Here is a 6,415-nt window from a genome sequence, read left to right as displayed (position 1 = left end):
AGTAGTATGGCGGACCAGCTTTGTTGGAATAGACTGGTGTTTATGCTTGACACCACCACTGACACTTGCATCTTTCTTAGAAGCCATAGCCAGGGTTAAGTATAAGTGAAATGAGGTAAGAAGACAAAATACTGGGATCACACCAAGACATGCAATGTAACTAATCCAAGTCATCACGCCATCATTCAACATTATCTGTGGCCATCCGGTAACCTATTCTCATTTTCACCGAGTCTGGCACCATCAGTGATGTCCTCAGTGCCTGTACTACTGATGTATATCCTCAGCACTAGGTGAGTCTCTATTATATTACCTTCAGAACCAATATAAAGGCAATATAAAAAGGCATATCCAGTGCTGCAGAGCTTTATCAATGCTATAGGTGTTGAAAACATCATTGATGGTGCCAGACTTGGTGAAATGGAATATAGCAGCAGAATGCAGTCCACAGAACTTAAATAGATTTTTTTTTTTAATTAACAGAACAGAGGAGGGAAAAAGAAATGATAAAAAGAAAAAAACTAATCCATTCACCAGATTACTGGTGTCCTCTGTTCATAAAGTATCTGTAACAGTTAGACTTGAACAGCTGTAGGTTGAAGTTTTGAGGGAAACAACTCTGGGGAAGCAAGTTCCAGAGAGATGCAGTTCGGGGAATGAAAGGCTTATGATAGGTAGAAGTTCTGCAATATGACTGATGGACATTCCAGTCATGAGTGCTACCAGATGCCCGTGTAGCACGAGGGAAGGCATGGAGAAGTGGCACAATGGATGCAACTTCTTCTGAGCATTTGCTATAAAAATATCTGTAAAATAATGCAAGGGAGGCAACATTCCTTCTTACTTGTATGGGAGGTAGTTTATTAGTAATAGCAGGAAAATTAATAATTCTAACAGCTTTATTCTGAATTTTGTCTAGTTGTTTTAATGCAACCTTTCCACATCCATTCCACAAAAGTGAGCTGTATTCAAGCTGAGAGCGCACATGACTTGTATAAATTATAGTTAACTGCTTGTTAGTGAGAAAGTTACGGACTTTGTTCAATAATCCAAGTTTCTTTGAGGCGGTTTTAGCAAGTGATCTGTCATGAGAGGTCCAGCTGAGGGCATTCTTAAATGAGACACTGAGAATTTCAATACTTTTTGAGTTGGGAATATATGTACCCTCGAAGGTAATATACGAATCTGTCAATACCTGTCTATTAGTAAATTGTATATACTTAGTTTTGCTAGCATTAAATGAGACAAGGTTATTTTGTCCCCATTCACTGATTGTAGGTAAGTTTTGATTTATGGAGATGGCTGTACTAAGTTGAGAGTTAGAGAAAGCGGACTTTGTAAATGGGTGTCCGAGTGTGAAACAACTATGTAGTGTTGAGTCATCTGCATGTGAATGGATGGGATTGTGGGTGATAGATAAGAAATCATTAATATGAACAGGGAACAAGGTTGGTGCAAGAACTGATCCCTTCTGCACTCCGGCGTTAATTGAGTGGAAAATGGAATATATATCATCTACTTTTACTCTTATTTTCCTGTCGCTGAGATATGAGGAAATCAAAGGAAAAAAAGACGTTAGTCCATAGCAAGGGAGTTTAGACGAGAGGGAACGGTCCTTATTCTGTCGAAAGCTTTAGAAATATCAAAGGCTACTGCATGAGTTTCTCCATGTAGGTCGATTGATTGATGGATGGTATGAGTCAGGAGACTGAGTATGTCAATGGTGGATCTTTCGTGGCGAAAACCATATTCTCTATCACTAATTAAGTTGTTGGATTCAAGATATTTAACAATGTGCACATTAATTAAAGTTTCAAATACCTTACCAAGAGAAGAAGTGATAGCTATTGGTCTGTAATCAGAGGGGTCAGAGGAACTCCTTTTCTTTGGAATTTGGTGGATATTGGCTTCTTTCCATGAATTAGGGAATGAAGAAGTACGTATGCATAGTCTGAATAATTTAGCAAGAACAGAGGCAAGTTCTGGGGAACACTTTTTCAAAACAATTGGCGGAATTCCATCTGGGCCTGGAGCTTTGTTGGTAGGTAAATTGTCTAGGATGGATTTTACGTATCTTGTCTGTATTTTAAGTGGAATGATTTCGGGAGAGTCAAGTTCTAGTACTGGGACGTTCATCGAAAAGTTTGTTTTTGCAGATAATAACTCGGTAAGACCATTAAAAAAAATATTTTCATTGATCACTATTACATTAGCCCATAAGATCCTCATCTGTCAAACTGTGGAACAACAGTGCATGATTAGCTATGCATGGAAGCATATCTTTAGATTGAGTAAATTTGACACAGGACCCTCGTGAATTTTTTAGACATTCTAATGAAAGAAAACCTCCATTTACAATTTTGGTTTTTAGCCTATTTCTTAGCTTGGTTTTGAGATGATTAACTTTGCTGAATACTCTTTCACAATTAGCATTAGAATGTGTGACCACAAAATTTACTGTCATGCTGGCATTCAATCCAAAATTATCGTGCAAACTGTACGATAATAGAAAATGGTATCGTACATCGTTTCAGAGGCAATATTATTGTAAACATACGATAATTATCGTACGTGTGTCAACACTGCTACACTGCAACAGTCTCCAACAGCAGTGGTCCAGTATTGGAAGGACGTTGCCCAGTGACTTGCTCTTCCTATGGTCAGCCTTTAACACGTCACGTCCCTCCGATACCCCCCAATCCCAAGCTATTTTGGATTTTTTTTTTTTTTGGCTAAAACATCTGCTTTTGTTGAGAAACGAAAGAAAATCACCAAGAAAGGGCTTACCAGGGCCCATAAGTGGTCAGATCAGGTGAGCTTCCCTGCATCAGGTATCGTATTCTGTCACTGACGTGTCAAGCTCTCACGTTTTCTATGGTAGGTAATTTTGGGAGAAACAACAAAGAACATGTCTACATTTATTGAGTTGGAACTAATAAACAATATAATGGTTTTCAATGAGATATATAGGAAAAATAAGCATTGTTTCATTGCGCGAGCATAGCGAGTTTGGTCACATTGGTTACACGGTAGTTGCTAAGTTTCTTGTTTCAGGAAACATATTTTTTCTACTTGCATAATACTGTTTCAATGATATTTTACCATTTTTTACTTAATGTAAATGTTTTCAGTTGTTTACATTCATTATGATGATATTTAGCATAATGATTGTGCATATTCGCCTACTTAGCGCACTCGCTATGACTCTTCTCTCAACATACATTACATTTTTCTTACTTTCATATTATTGTTTCCATGATATTATACCATTTTTCAACCAATGTAAATGTTTTCACCTATTTACATTCTTTACGAGGATGTTTAGCGAAATGCTAGTGCATATTCACTTAGCAAGCACACTCGTTACCACTCGTGTTTCAACTTATATTTTATTTCTTCACTTCCAATATATTTCCCCAAGTACATTACACCCATTTCCACTTTATAATACTATTTACATATTTATGGGCCTTATTTATTACACTGAGCATCAGAATATCGCATCTTTATACACTTGCTAGGAATGTTTCGACTTAGAATATATTTATGCACTTAAATAATAATTTTCCACTTACATTACACCTGTTTCCACTTTATACTACTATTTACATATTTACGGGCCCTATAATTACACTGAGCGTCGGGGTGGGGAGGAGATGCTGGTGGGGGAGGTTGGGGAGGAGGAGTGCGGAGGGCTTCCCCACTCGCACTCCTCTTCCCTTGGCCTTTACCCTTTCCCTTTCCCTTACCCTTACAGCCTTGGGGAACATCAGGGGGCTGTGGGGAGGAGGTCCTGGAATATTGGGGAACATAAGACATGCTGGGGAGGGGCTCCTCCTCACCTCCCCACTCCATCACCACACCACATGATTCACCACGCACCCTCACCACCCCACATGATACACTCTGCTTCCTTGCACAACCAAGTGAGAGCGATGACTCACTCCCGCCACTCTCCCCTTCAATTTCTGCCCCTACACTTTTATTTTCACTCCCCACTCCCTCCATGCCACTTCCGCCCTCCCCAAATAAAACATTAGGCCCATACCTGATAGAATGACGTGCCGTCCGCTCGGGGCAGCGATGAATGATGATCTCACGGCCGTACCACGTGGCAGCACGTCCCACAGCTCCGTCCTTGTCCTCGTCCTCATCTTCGTCCTCGGTTTTAGGCTCCACATCACGTAGGGGCTGCAGATAGGTGATTGCATGATGTCTTGGTGCAGGCTGGCCCTCGCTAGTGGCACGATATGTGACATAGCACCACTTCCTTGGGGACTGGACTTCCTCATCACTGCTGCTACTTTCCTCCTCCTTTGGTTGTACATAATCCTTGTGTGCCATCTCGTCATCAAGAGGCGAGTCACTGATGCCTGTGAAGGCGTCTAGGGTGGCTCAAACTTGCTCTGCTGAGAGATCTCTGCGTGCCATGTCTGACCTGGGTCACTGCTAACAGGTGAGTGACCGAGGCGAGGGTGGATGCAGGTTGTGCAGGGTTGCCGGGTGTCCCCGCCTGCTGGCAGGTAGGGGAAGGTCTCCCGACCCTACGTACCAAAAATCAAGTGCGAGATTTGAAAATTGTGCAAATTATGAACCTTGCAATTGCACGACATACTAGGACGTCGACGGGTCTAGCTGTGACAAAACGTTGCGATGTACCCATACGTCGACGGGACGCCTCGGGTTAAGTGTACAGTACACAAGATCAGCTCAAGCATGGTGAAAAACACTGTCTTCTTAAAATAACTATCTTTGTTTTCCAAATAGCTGAACTTGATGCTTTCCAACTTCACTGTTCTCACAAGCACTGGAGCTATACAAACTTTAATAACAACAATTACACTTAATGTTTGACAACACTTTACAGTTTTTCAAAAGTACCAATGATGTACAAACTTCAATAACAGGTCACCGTTTGCCACTGTTTTCACAAGTACCATAAATATACAATCTTAACTGATACTTAACTGTCTTCACAAGTACCGAAAATATGCACACTGCGCTGACACAGCACTACACTCAAACTGAACTTAAAACAGACTGAACTTGTTCTGGTCTCTTATCCATCCTTATATAAGCTTGCATTGTTCGAGAAATATCTACTTCTCAAGCATTCTAGGATGTGCTAGTCCTGAACATGTCCCTGGCAACAACAGTTACCAATTTGGAGACAACCCAAACATGTCAGAGTTTTCTTACATTACATAACACTGTAAATTATTGAGCATACTGTCTTAACTTAAATTACACAATTAACAAGCAATCACATAAGTAAAACATTATTGAGAGAAAGAACACAAAAATTAATGTACAACTTACAATATAACTACTCTCACAAATAGCAGGCAAACTGGCAACTCTGACTCGTACCAAAGCTACAGTATACAACGTGAAACGTCGAGAAACATCTCCACTACTTAACTGGCAAGTCTCGCTTCTTAACAGTATTTTGTTCCTTAATGTGATGGATGTTTCATTATTGCTTTACAGTAACTGAAAAATGGAACTCCTCCAACTTTACCCTTAACACTATGTGTAATAATAACGATAAAATCTAAAACACTGTAAAAATGTTCTTGGATAGTTTTGGTAAAGAAAAACTTCCCACAACCATTGCCTACTAGAAGCCAAGCTATTAAGGGACCTTAAGGTCAAGGTCACTGATCTTCTTCATGTCATCTTAAGTCTTCAAGATCTCTAAGTCCACCAAGTTTCGTGGCTTTAGTTTTATTCTTTCATGTATAGTCAGGTGATATCCCTGTCGACTGGAGTAGTTCAAAATTTTGGACCATAGGCAGTCTCAGAGAATAATGATCCGATCTTGACTGTATTATACACTGTATTCAGGCCATGCCCCAGGAATGTGGTATAAAAATATCAGTCCTCTAACGTAAGTGGATCTTGATATTTCGAGTCATTTTTTTTTTCGGATCCTATACAGGTTCCAATAGTCGGATCTGGATGATATTTGGTCAGATGAAGCGGCCAATCAGTACTATAATATGACAAAGAATGAAGACTATAGATCAAACTGTATGCGAATGGTAGCTATTTAGATTTTTCCTGGAGTAATAATAATATTCACAAAAGCAAAAAAAACTTCCCACAGGAATGTGGGAAATTTGAATAATAATAAAAATCGAAATTATAGGGGATGTATGAAAGATGAGATTTTCTGAAGGAAATGCCATGGACAGCACGGTGAAATGGGCAGATAAAGCCAAAAAGTACAGAAGCATCATTTGGTAAATGATAAAATGTTAATTTACTTAGCACAATAGAAAAGTACGATTTGTAGAAGCATTTGGCAACCAATGAGGCATTAATATAATTGGTATAGTAGAAAAAGTATACTGCACAGGACGGTGTAATCGATATGAGGTGATTGAAATGGTGGTGACTGGAGAGAACAAAG

Source organism: Coenobita brevimanus, chromosome 45, assembly GCF_032717465.1.
Source record: "Coenobita brevimanus isolate Jiangsu-jjx chromosome 45, ASM3271746v2, whole genome shotgun sequence".
Taxonomy (NCBI): Eukaryota; Metazoa; Arthropoda; class Malacostraca; order Decapoda; family Coenobitidae; genus Coenobita; species Coenobita brevimanus.
The sequence above is the reverse complement of the archived record's forward strand: the minus strand, read 5'-3'. Positions refer to the sequence as shown.